Genomic DNA, 13,066 nt, shown 5'->3' with positions numbered 1-13,066 from the left:
ATAATTATGTCAGTAGGTTTAAATATAGGTTATAAATGCCTACTAGACAATAATTGAGAGATCTAATTTAGCAATGTTTCCATTTATGCTGAGAATAAGTAAGACTTTATAACCTCAAGGAGGTAGAGACAGAAAAATAGATATTGGTAGTATAATTGTTAAATCTTATGGTTGTGAAGTAGAGGGACCTTGGAGACATAAAGAATGTGCCCTTATATACACCGAGGGGACTGGGGGAAGTTCGATAACTTTCAATCTAAAACCCAAGGAGACTTGGGGTTCCCCGCTATTTATGTTACCCTCATGCTGGGAAGAACTTACTAACAGAAACTGTAACAAAACTGATACATATGGTTTTAAAACCTCCATATATCAAAAGCTAGAATAAGTACACCAAAATGGGGAAAAAACTTGAAAAAACATTTGTAGCATATATACAGATAAATGTTATCAGCATCAACACATAAAATGCTCTTTATTAAGCAACACAAAGAATGCTGCTCAATTGCAAAACAGCAAAGGACAAGAAATGACATTTCATATAATAAGAAAAACAAAGGGCTAACTAAAATATGTGTAAATATTAATCTTAGTAGTAATAAAATATATGTGAGGAAAGCAAGATTATCTACAGACAAGTTTTGAAAAATTCAAATTAAAAATTAGTGAGAATACAGAAAAGAGGCATTCTTCAGCCCTGCTAGTAAGAGTGAAAATGAAGCATTTTGGAGGATTTTGTCAAAGTATACTGAAAGCTAAAATGATAAATATCCTTTGACATAAGGAATTATAATTTTAAAATTTACCCCATGGAAAGTAATTGGACAATTGTACAAAAATCCAAGTATATTTATACTAATATTGTTTGTATAAAAATAATTTAAACAATGTAAATATCTAATTTTATTGGATTGGTGAACTTGAGTATATGCAATAGAATAATATGAAGCCATTATAATTCTTATATACATTATTGCCATGAAGAGATATTTACCACATATAAATGAAATAAACTAGTTATAAAACTAGGAATAATATTTTATTTTTAAATGTAAGGGTGTATGCATGTGTATAAAATATCATGAAACATAAACTCCAAAATATATTCAGTGTGGTGGAATTCTAGGTGATTCTTTTAAACTTCCTTTTAACTTTTTTCAACATTGCCTATGTATTGCTTGTATAATAATGATATATATACAAGTAAAACTTTAAGTTTTTCCTCCTTAATTTTGATCTGGGATTGTCACTATGAGCCTAAATGAGATCTGAATGTCCAAGAAATCAGGAGTAATAGTTTATTTTTAAAACTTGGAAACAAATGAATGTCAAAAAGAATTGAATATTTACCCAAAATGTTTGCTTCATTTACTAAATTCTAATAAGAATTTATTTTTTAAAACTCTATTACTTAAAACATATTAGAATAATGAGGAGTCATAAAAGAAAGTGAATTGTGGTCAATAAGAGGAACAAAGTAAACACAAATAAAAATATACAAGCACAAATGAAAGACCCATGTAATCAAAGTCAGCAGTAGTTTTAGATAAATAAGTGAATGTATTTATATGTACACACATACACTTTGAAAGAGCCTGTGGAAAGTACTGTAAGTAGATTGGTGAGTTTTGACTTTTATTTAGCTGTGAATCTTGCAGAGTTTTAAATTAGGACATTTTAGTGAGTAAAGGGAAATATATTTTAGTTGTAGAAAGATAGAGTACATTAGGTTTATAATAAAACTAATGCATGAGCCTCCCTAGTCATGACATCCATCAATCTGGCTTGATTAATTACTTGGAATTCCCTATTACAGTTCAACCTTTGTCTTAAAGTGTTTCTCATTGTCATGCTGGTAAGAGACAAGCAGCAAGTAATTAATATAAAAGAAATTAATATCTTGAACCACAAGCTAAGGAGATAAATCTGATGAAGATGGAGCAATAGTGAAGGATTTTGAAGCTTACACCACGAATTATAATTTGAATCTAAAGTTCTGCATTCCTCTGGGCATAGAAGCTCTTTTATTCCTTAAGCAACATACTTCTAGCTATTAAATAATATGAAAAAGTAATACGAGATTGAAAGTCAATAAAGAGTCAACTGAGTCTGTTGAAATGGAAGATTCATACATAGCTTATTGGAGAAACGGTCATATCTATTTTGAGAGATACTTGCAGAAAATTTTACAGATCCCTTGTGGTCTACTTTATTACCTTAATCTGACAGTCAAAATTAATTTATTTACTTATTTTACTGTCATATATAACTCTAAGCCTGTTGATAAAAAGAAAATTTAACATTAATTGTTTACTCTGCATCAAGCACTTGCTTTACTTGTTATATTTGTGTTTTCAAATAATCCTCCCCACAATACAGTGAAGTAGGTATATATTATTCCTACTTTACAGTTGGGGCATTTATTCTTGAGAAGTTAAATAATTTGTCCAAGATTCCTGGGATTTGAACACAGAATTTTCTGATGCCAAAGTCCACGGACACAGGGTATTTCTTTGCACTTACTCATCTTCTGTGGCATTGTATTTAAATGAAATAGTGAAATAATTTACCACATTTAAATCCAGATAGCTTGTGTAAGGTCTCATAATCTCTAACTAATTATTATCAGTCTTGTAATTTGAAAACTATAACTGGCTAGCAAACTGTATTTTATGTTTAGAACTAAAAAAAAAGTCATTTGGTTGCTTTTCCAGAGTAAATAAAGATTTTGTGTCAAAGGAAAAAAAATATTAAAAGTAAAAGTTAGAAATGATGAGAATAAACTTTAAATATGTACAGTGTTTGTTTTTCTAATTTACTTGAAGGTTAAAATAAACTTATGCCTTCATTGCAGTATGGAGATGTTGCAGTATGGATTCTTAAAGTAGATTTCAAAGAAACCTGTGTCAAACACAAATAACATTCTATGTGATTGAACATCTATTTATTTATTTATTTATTTATTTATTTATTTATTTATTTATTTATTATTTTGACATATGAATATTTATTACTATGTTTTTATCATCAAAACTTAGGATCTTTGTCTTTCTTTCTTGCCTTTACAGAAGGCCAAAGGAGAGACATTGGCTACTTTGACAACCTTAAGTGGACTCTAGGAACAGCATGACCTTTGAGACCAAATCCAGCAACCAGAACTTCATCATTTTCCTCAGTGAAATGCAAACAACCACCACTGGGCACAAAGGCCATGATTTTTTTTGCCATTCTTGATCAGCTGGACCCTGAGACACTTCCTAATGGCAGAATTTAGTTGTTTGGTTTCAACCCCTGTTTTTTCTGGCACAATTCCCTTTGCAAGGAAAGTGCCTCCAAAAAAGTTGGCTTTCGTGTCTGTGCCCAAATGGGCTTTCTTGCACTGTTCATCATGCCCCTTCTGATCTTGTCAGTGGGTCTGGAGCTCCCTGACAGGACGAAGGCCATGACATTAACCTGGCCTGCCGGCACCACAGGCCTGAGCGAAAGAGAGAAGCAGCACAGGAAGGAACCACAAACCGCTGGACGTCTGTGTCTTTAACCTGGGTGAGTGTAACTATGAAACAAGTGTAGTTCCAGTTATAATTGTGTCCTATATAAAACTCTTCTCCACACTATATTTAGAGATATTATTAGCAGAAAGTGCATCTATTTTCATGTCTAGGGCTAGAATTCCATTAAAAGTAAACATTTTGTTACTCTTATCAGGGTACATTTTATTGCCTGGGCATTTGAAGATAAGGCACTGTGAATTTATCACAATTCATTGAAAGCAGGATATTTCAAAAGCGCTATTTGAAGTTACATAATGGTGTACAAGTGCTTTGTCAATTTAAAAAAGCCTTGGTTGTTTATCATGTGGCACTTTACACATCCATTTTTAGAATATGCTTTTGATGTTGCACATCTTGGTCTTAAGTTATTTCAGAATTTTAAAAATGACGTATCAGACTTTTCCCTAAATTATCAAATGTTATACAGAATATAACCTGTGCCAAAATCCTTTTATGTACAGTATTCTCATATTACATTCTCAAATAGATTAAGTACTGATATCTTTCATAGGCTGATCCCTCACGTAAATACATTTCGTTGTCCTGAATATAATCATGTTATGTTAACAATGATATTAATTAAATTTCAATTTGGATTCAGTAGTTTTTCTCTTGTGAATATTAGATGTTGTATAATGTTGATATAGTCTCAGATATCTGTAGGGTCCATGGCATAAATCCACAAATCTGGCTGAAAATGAGAAAGTTTCCTTGAATATATTAATGAATAATAAGATTAGTATAGAATATGCTAAATAGGCTGAAACAGTAGATTAAACACAAATATTTATTCCAAAAGTGAAACCTGCTTATCGGCAGCAAATCTAGCGCTCTTTAAATGATGAGCACAAACATGAGAAATTCAATAGCCATGCTTACAGCCTTTACTCCAACATTAGGTTCTAGGAATGACCTTTCCCCCCTACTTTTATGTCTGGCTTATTAGTATTTAAACTATTTTAGTGCCCTGGTTTTGCATCACCACGGAAAATGCCCTTTACAGAGTAATTACATGACATTGATGAGGACTTAGCTTTGATTAGCATAAAAAGTAAGTATAGTGGTAAACAAGAGTAAGCAAACCATTGATAAAAGGATAATTCACAGTAGGAAATGCACAGTCCATGGCTATCACCTAGAAGATACCATCTGATGATATAAAAAGCTCTGAAATTCTGTATTGGCTCTTGAAACGTGACCTAATGCCGGCTTTTGTAATTGATCTTTGCCCTTTTATTTCAGCAGCCAGGATGATGTCACATTTCAATAACCTTAATAGTGCTCATAGAGGAACAGGCACAGTTGACTGAGTGTGTGGCTTGTCTCCAAGATCAAATAATCTTGCAAGATTATAACACTGATCCTCCATTATATTCCCCTGTTTCTATTTTTCCCCTTATTGACTGAGAGGGCAGAGATGACTGGATAAATTCCAGGAAGGTGATGGCAGTTTTGGGGAGATCAAAAACTAAAATTTCTGGCTATGTTACCTTGGACAATAATATCAGGGAAATTATAAATGAGTTAAAATGATCAAATGCATTTTGGAAGCTATTTGTCATTTATTTCAAATATTCATTTATATGCATTATGAATTAAATATTCAATTTTCAATTTATAGATTTTTTACTCTAATTTAAAAAGACATCTGTATATTAATCTGTTAAATAGTTCTTAAAATATATCTAATTGTTGTCTTCCTAAACCCAGTGTAGAGATTATATAGCTTCGTGATGTTGTCATGTTACTGCCTCACTTCCACACCCTCAGTGCAGTGGATACTGTAGCATATCGTATAGTCCCTATGATCAGCTGTGAAAATCTGAGCACAGACGTGAAAAAATAATCATGTAAAAAGTCTGGATATTTCAGGAACCCATTAAGTAGGAATATATTGAATTGGATCTATATGAATACCTCTGAATTAAATTTGTGTTTAAAAATTGAAATAAAAAAAACCTACAATATAAACACTGTAACAGAGTCTAAATATAAAAGGAAAAAAAATGAAGAAAGAAAAGACAAGATCAATATTTAAGTACTATACCTTATGTTCTTGGGACTAAAGCTCTTTGAATCTTAGCCTCCTCATTTATAAACAGCACCTTTGAATATGGTGATCATTTTACCTCTTAACTATAAATTCATTGAGGGTGAGGGTCTTGTACAGTAAACACTTGACAAATATTTATAGAGCAAATGTGTGAATAAAGAGTAAATTGAGTAACTTTTAAAATATATTTTTACTGATTTCAGAGAGAAAGAAGGGAGAGGGAGAGAGAGAGAGAAACATCAATGATGAGAGAGTCATTGATTGGCTGCCCCCTGCACGCCCCCCACTCGGAATCGAGCTTGCAACTTGGGCGTGTGCCTTGACTGGGAATCGAACTGCGATCTTCTGGATTACAGGTTGATGATCACCCACTCCTGGCTGGACTGGAGTAACATTTTGAATTTGGTCACAGTCCCATCTTTTTCATTAAACAGTAAATACTAAACAACAAAGTTGGAAAATTATAAGAGGTAATAATCTTATTTAGTGGAATGTATGGTTCAGCTGAATAAAATGTTCAGTGACATCCATGATCTAAAATAAGGTGTATCAATGCTTGTACTATTTTCTCATTTACACTTTATACCTTTCTAGTTCTCTATCTAAAGATGATTACTATATGGACAACTCTTATATCTGTATTTTGCTATTTATTGAGAAGAGGTGAGACAAATATTATGGAAAACTTCCTATGGGTTATAGCAGAGACTTTGTAACGACGCAAGACTCAAAAAAGCTTGGTGGAACCCAGAAGTTGTCAATTATTGATTCTGATGAGCCATTTTTCATCCAATGGCTGAAGAGTAAAAGGGAGACATTACACAGGTTGGCAGGATTTTGGAAATTAAGAGCAAGGGATGTCTTAGATTTTTTTTCAGACTTCTGAGAGGAAACATTCATTCTGAGGTGCTATGATGTGATTTAGTGACTCATCTCTTTACTCTAAATGGTATTCTAATTGACACCTCAATACCATTTTGCCCTTCCTCTTACTAATGAAACTACAGTTTTGCTGGAAGTGCCAATTTTATCTTGGTAGAAAGCATTTCCCAACCTGTCCTGCAGATTGGTGGCCTTGTAACATAATTAGAATCAATGAGCTGAAGGTTGAAGTTGTTGAATGGGGCTTTAGTGCTTTAAAATATACTATCAAGGAAGTGAAAAGATAACCTGCAGAATGGAAAAAATTGCAAATTATATGGCTAATAAGATAATTGTATCCAGAATGTATAAAGAACTCTTAAAACTCAACGACAAAAAGACCAGCCAATTTAAAAAAAATGGGCAAAGGATTTGAACAGAGCTTTCTTCAAAGACGGTATACAAATTCCCAATGATTACATTAAATGATGCTCAGAAACATTAGTCATTAGGAAAATACAAATCCAAGCCACAGTGGAATACCACTTCACACACACTAGAATGGCTATAATAAAAAAACAGATACATTTTGACGGGGATATAAGGAGATTGGAAACCTCATACATTACTGCTGGAAATATAGAACAGCACAGCCTCTTTGAAAGGCATTTGGCAGGTCCTCAAAAAGTTAAACAGAGAGCTACCAAATGAGCCAACAATTCTGCTCTTAAGTATATACTCAAGATTGAAAATGTATTCCCATGCAGCAACTTGTACACAAATGTTATAGCAGTGTTTTGTACCATATTGCAAGAGTAGATCAATCCCCACACAAAATTTGGTTGAGATTTGAGACTAATGATCACACACACACACACACACACACACACCATAAGGGTATGGAAAAGTTATTACTAACATGAGGCTTTTGGGGAGAGCAGGGCAGTTCCAAACAAGTCTAAATGGCTTGAAAGAGTAGAGAAAGAATATTGGCTTGGGGTTTTTTATGATCGATACGGGGTAGAGCTGATGAGGGTTCCTGTGCATGGTTTGAACATCCCTTTGTGCCAAAAGAGAGAGCATCTGGGACTTCTTATTAACTTTCCCAGGTGTGGGACTGAAAAGAAAGAGGGAGGAGTGAGTCTTAAAAGCTGTCAGAAGTCAAACATCCAAAACTGGAGTCATGATCTTTATTATACAGCATTGTTCATCATAGCCCCAAAGTGAAAACAACCCAAATGAACATCAACTGACAAACAGATAAACAAAATATGGTATGCTTGTAGAATAGAATAGATTTGTCAATAAAAAGGGAATGAAGTACTGATACATGCTATAGCATGGATGAACCTTGAAACTGCATGCAAAGTGAAAGATGCCAGTAAAAGCAACAACAGACCCCAGCTGCATGACTCTATGTGAAACACCTACTATAGGCAGCTCTGGAGAGACAGAGACAAACAGTGTCCTAGAGATGGAGGGAGGACTGGGCAGAAATAAAGAGCGACTGATCATGGGTATGAGGCTTTATTTTAGAGGTGTTGAAAATGTTCCAAAAAGGCTAAACATTAATTCCAGCTATTATGTTATCATCATGTTGCTCTCAATTTAGGTACAGTTTCAGTTCATTGTTCTTTTTGTAAAATGTGAAATTGCTCTGTTTTCATCGTTGTGCTGTTGTGATGCTAATATATAAAATTTATTTGAGAAAAATGTAAAGGATTTTTTATTATTTGCATTGTTAGATTCTGTAAATTCATGATTACTTAGAACTCTCCGTTGGATACTCTTTCTATTTTACCTCAGCCACTTGCTATGCACTTTACCTATGTTATCTCATTCAGTCCTTGCAACAAACTTGCAAAATCAAATTTTTATGTTTTCACAACTAAGAAAATTGACATTTGGGGAGATTAAGTTTTCAAGGGAGTGCTGAAACCCTCACCCATCTAAAATCCATATTTTTTCCATATATCACACTGCTTACACAAAGGTTAATTGAGTATTTTTCAGGCTATCCTTTATCCACAAACAGTCAAATCTCAAAATGTGGCTTATGATTGCGCTGAGTAACATATGAGATTATAAATAGCTTTGTTAAATGGCACATCAACAAGATGTTTAGATTTTTATATTGCTGGATTTCATATTTTATCTGTTTTTAATACATACCAAATGAAAACATGACTTTGATGGCCTCTGTAAAACTTGTCATGTGCAAAAATGAGATGGGAAAGCAACCTGAAATGGATTTACTTCAGGAGATTTTGTGAACCATCAACTCTGCTTTCAGTTCACTTACCATGAGAGATGAATGTGATAAGTAAAAAAAGTAAGAACTTAGAGTGGTTCTCTCTGATATATATGTATAGGCAAATATAGGGCTAAGAGTATAACAGATTTTATAGAAACTCAAGTAGAATAGAAAACAATTTTTGATGCTTAGTACATGAATCTCATAGATGTTTAGCAAATATTGAATCAACCCTAAAATAATAGTTGTAAATTCTTATAACTGGCTATTAAAGAAAAATTAAGAATATCTGACTATATTACCCTAACTTGAAATAATAATACATCAAAATATCTTTTGATTTCACTCTCAGAAAATAGTTCAGAAACACATTTGAAATATTCCAATGTGAACGTTCCAATGGTTATTAACCTTGTCTAACACAAAAAAATGCTTTTCACCTCGTCTATGAATTAACTATTAAACCAGTGAGCTTAAAGTAATAGTGAATAAAGTAAATTCAAGGCATTTGAAATTTTCTAAAATTGCAGGTGACAGTGAGATATAATTATAAGTGCTTTGGAGTCAGAAGATGTGTACTGGAATCCCAGTGCCACCATTTCTTATAGTGCAACCTTGGGAAAACTGCTTAAAATCTCTGAGCCTCAGTCAAAGGGTGAAATGGGAAAAATATCTTACACAAATGAATTTAAGGCAGACTAAATCAGCATTATATGTAAGACAGAAATGGTGGAGTGGTGTCCAGCATATGGTAAGTACTCAATAAATGAAAGACCTAGCAGTATACATTGAATAGTCAGATCTTCACAGTGAAAAACGAAGTTAAAATATTGACAACTTGGTAAATTGAGTCTATGCAGGTGATAAAATATGATCATTCTGAATGAAAACACATTTTGGCTTGTGCATAAAATATTTTTCCCATGTGCTTTTCTGAAGAAATAATAAATGTACTCTTTATTTTAGATACATAAAAGTGGGAAATTAATTTCTCTTTATAATTATGTAAGCTGAGATCAAAGTCTTTCTCTTTCTAAATGATTTGTTTCACCTGCTTACACAGCTGGACTTACTGGACTTACAGGAGCAATGTCTTATCAGTTTGTTTAACCAAGGTGTGATTTAAAAAGAATATCTCATTTTATATTTCCTTAAGTTACCACAATTATTTTATTATATTTTTTACTTTGCTATTTATTTAATTTTTCAATTACTTTGATGTTCAATATTATATTAATTTCAGGTGTACAGTGTAATGGTTAGACATTTATATAACTTACAAAATCCTCCCCTTGAAAAGTCTAGTACCCACCTGGGTCCGAACATAATTATTACAATATTATTGACTATGTTCCCTATTGATTATATGCTGTACTTTACATCCCCCATTCCCAGATCTATTTTGTAACTGCCAATTTTCACTTCTTAATTACTTCACCTTTTTAACCCAGTCACTTCCAAACTCCCTTCCCCCTGGCAACTTTTAGTTTGTTCTCTGTACCTATGAGTCTATTTCTCTTCTGTTTGTTTATATTGTCTTTTTTTAGATTCCACGTATAAGTAACACCATATGGTATTTGTCTTTCTCAGTCTGACTTATTTTACTTAGCATAATACCCTCTAGGTATTGTGTTGTTGCAAATAGTAAGATTTCACTTTTTTATGGCAGAATGATATTCCATTGCATATATGTCACATTTCTTTTTATCCATTGATCTATCATAGGACACTTAGGTTGCTTCCATATCTTGGCTATACTAAATAATGCTACATAAATAATGAACATGGGGTGCATATATCTTTTCAAATTAGCACTATGGATTTCTTTGGGTAAATACTCAGAATTGCTGGGTCATATGGTAGTTCTTAAAGAAGTCTCTAACATTTCTTGTAATAGTGGTTTGGTGAGTGGTGATGAACCATTTTAGCTGTTTCTTGTCTGCGGAGCCCTTTATCTGTCCTTTGATTCTAAATTACAGCCTTGCTGAATAGGGTAATCTTGGTTGTACGTCCTTGCTTTTCATCTCTTTGAATTCATGCCTTTCCCTTTGGCCTGCTAAGTTTCTGTTGAAAAATAAGTTGAAAGCCTTATGGGAGCTTTCTTGTATGTAACTAACTGTTTTTCTCTTACTGCTTTTAAGATTTTCTCTTTGTCTTCAATCTTTGGCATTTTGATTGTGATGTGTCTTGGTGTGAGCTTCTCTGGGTTTATCTTGTTTAGGACCCTCTGTGCTTACTGAATCTGTGTGTCTGTTTCCTTCACCAGGTTAGGGAAGTTTTTCATCATTATTTCTTCAAATAGGTGTTTAATTTTTTGCTCTGTCTCTTTTTCTTATAGCCTTGTGATGCCAATATTGGTACACTTGATATTGTTCCAAAGGCCTCTTAAACTAGGCTTAGGGCTAATGCTTGTGAGTGAGTCTGTGTTCAGATCTTTTAAGAGGACACCTGGGTCTACAGCAGCCCTTTTTCTCATATACATAAATACATATACATAAATATGTATAAATATAACAATTTGATGACTTTAATTTTATAATTTTTCTGAAAGCTGAAAAAGTAGAACAAATATGTGCTTTTGTAAGTTTTATTTACTTATTTATTTTTACTTAATTAAGAGTTGAGGGTTGAAATCATTATGAAGTGTAAAATTATTTTTCAAATTTGAGTGATTTTATTTAGCTTAACAAATATTTGTTAACCTTTTTAGACCAAACTCATTTTAGTTGGTTAATTCCATTTTAATGATTAAATTCATGTACTCTACAAATGTTTTGCACTTTAAAAGTAAACACATCTTCCATTAAGAGATGCCAAAAGAGGAGAAAGTGAAAATACTGGCCATATCTGCAGGCAGTTTTAGTAGTGCCCATTTTACTAATGATTAAAGGTACTCACAAAATGTACTACTGTGTTGTGATAAATTTATCCTTTTATTTTTTATTGAGATGTAATTTATACACAATGAAAAGCTCAGATAATGTTTGTCATTCAGCATTCCATTAATTTTGACAAATCTTACATGTATGTAGCCCACATGTGTATCAAGACACAAAATATTTATATCACCTTAGAAAGTTCCATCTTACCTCTTTCTCATGACTCACTACCTGCCCTCCCCCACACTAAAACAGCAGACAATAATTTTATTTCTTGTATAGGTTATTTTTGCATATTATAGAACTTCTTTCAAATTGAATCATCATATGATATGTCATTTTCTGTTTTCTGGCTTTTTCATTCAGTATTATAGGTTTGAGACTCATTCACATTATTACATATAGTATTAGTTTATTTCTCTTTATTGTGAGGTAATATTCTATTATATGGATATACCTAAGTTTAATTATCTATTCTTCTTTCGTGGACAGGTGGGATGTTTTCAGTTATTAGCTATTTTGACTATAGCTACTAGGCCTGTTGTACTAGGCTTTTGGATGAATATTAGGAGTGTAATTACTAAGTTAGAGGGTAATGTATGTTTTAACTTTTAAAGAAATTGTCAAACTCTTTTCCATAGTGGTTGTATCATTTTACATTTCATACCATGTGAGAGTTCAGTTGCTCTAAATCTTCTCCAACATTTGGTGTTGTCAATCACATCCACTTTAGCCACTTTGGTGGATATAGTATAGAGGTATGTGAAAGAAGCTAGTTCGAAAAGTCTACATGCTGTATCTCATTGTGGAATTTCCATTTTCTCAATAACCAGTGATGTTGTGTTAGAGGGTCCCCAAGAACCTCAGAATAGGAGGAAATAGAAACAAAAGATAATTTGGCATAGGTTTTGTATCTGGAATAATAATAAAAAAGCAACCCAATTTAAAAAAATGGTAAGATGTAAGCTTGCTTTTCACAGAGAGATACAAAAGGCCAATAAGCATATGAAAAAACATTCAGCATATGTACAGAAAAAAGTTAACATAGTACACCACACCTCTATTTTTTGAAAATCCTGTTTACATAATTGGCCCTTGACTGGGATCTGGGGAACTTACATTTTGAGAGGGTTCTAATCATTAACTGATAAAAATGGCTCACTGTGCTTATTTGAGAAAACTATGATTTTTATACTTAATACCTGCTTTCCTTCTGGGAGTCTGGAATTTGGGTACTTGCCAGGCAGGGGGTTCCTATGTGACCAGTCCTCAAGCAGAACCCTAGGCATTGAGCATTTCATGTAATTTTGTTGGCAAAATTTCATGTGTTGTCACAACTCATTGCCGGGGGAATTACACATATCCTGTCACTCCACTGGGAGAAATCTCTTGGAAGTCTATGCCAGTTTTCACTAGAATTTTACATATCTTCCCCTTACTATTTTTCCCTTTGCTATTTTTGCCTTGT

General features: G+C 33.0%; 1 pseudogene; it reads right to left on the bottom strand.

Annotated features, from left to right (window-relative positions):
- Positions 1 to 3,034: 3,034 nt before the first annotated feature.
- On the bottom strand, positions 3,035 to 3,445 carry LOC107529549 (small ribosomal subunit protein uS12 pseudogene; annotated as a pseudogene).
- Positions 3,446 to 13,066: the final 9,621 nt, after the last annotated feature.

Source organism: Miniopterus natalensis, chromosome 1 (genome assembly GCF_054644295.1).
Source record: "Miniopterus natalensis isolate mMinNat1 chromosome 1, mMinNat1.hap1, whole genome shotgun sequence".
NCBI lineage: Eukaryota > Metazoa > Chordata > Mammalia > Chiroptera > Miniopteridae > Miniopterus > Miniopterus natalensis.
The sequence above is the reverse complement of the archived record's forward strand: the minus strand, read 5'-3'. Positions and strand labels throughout refer to the sequence as shown.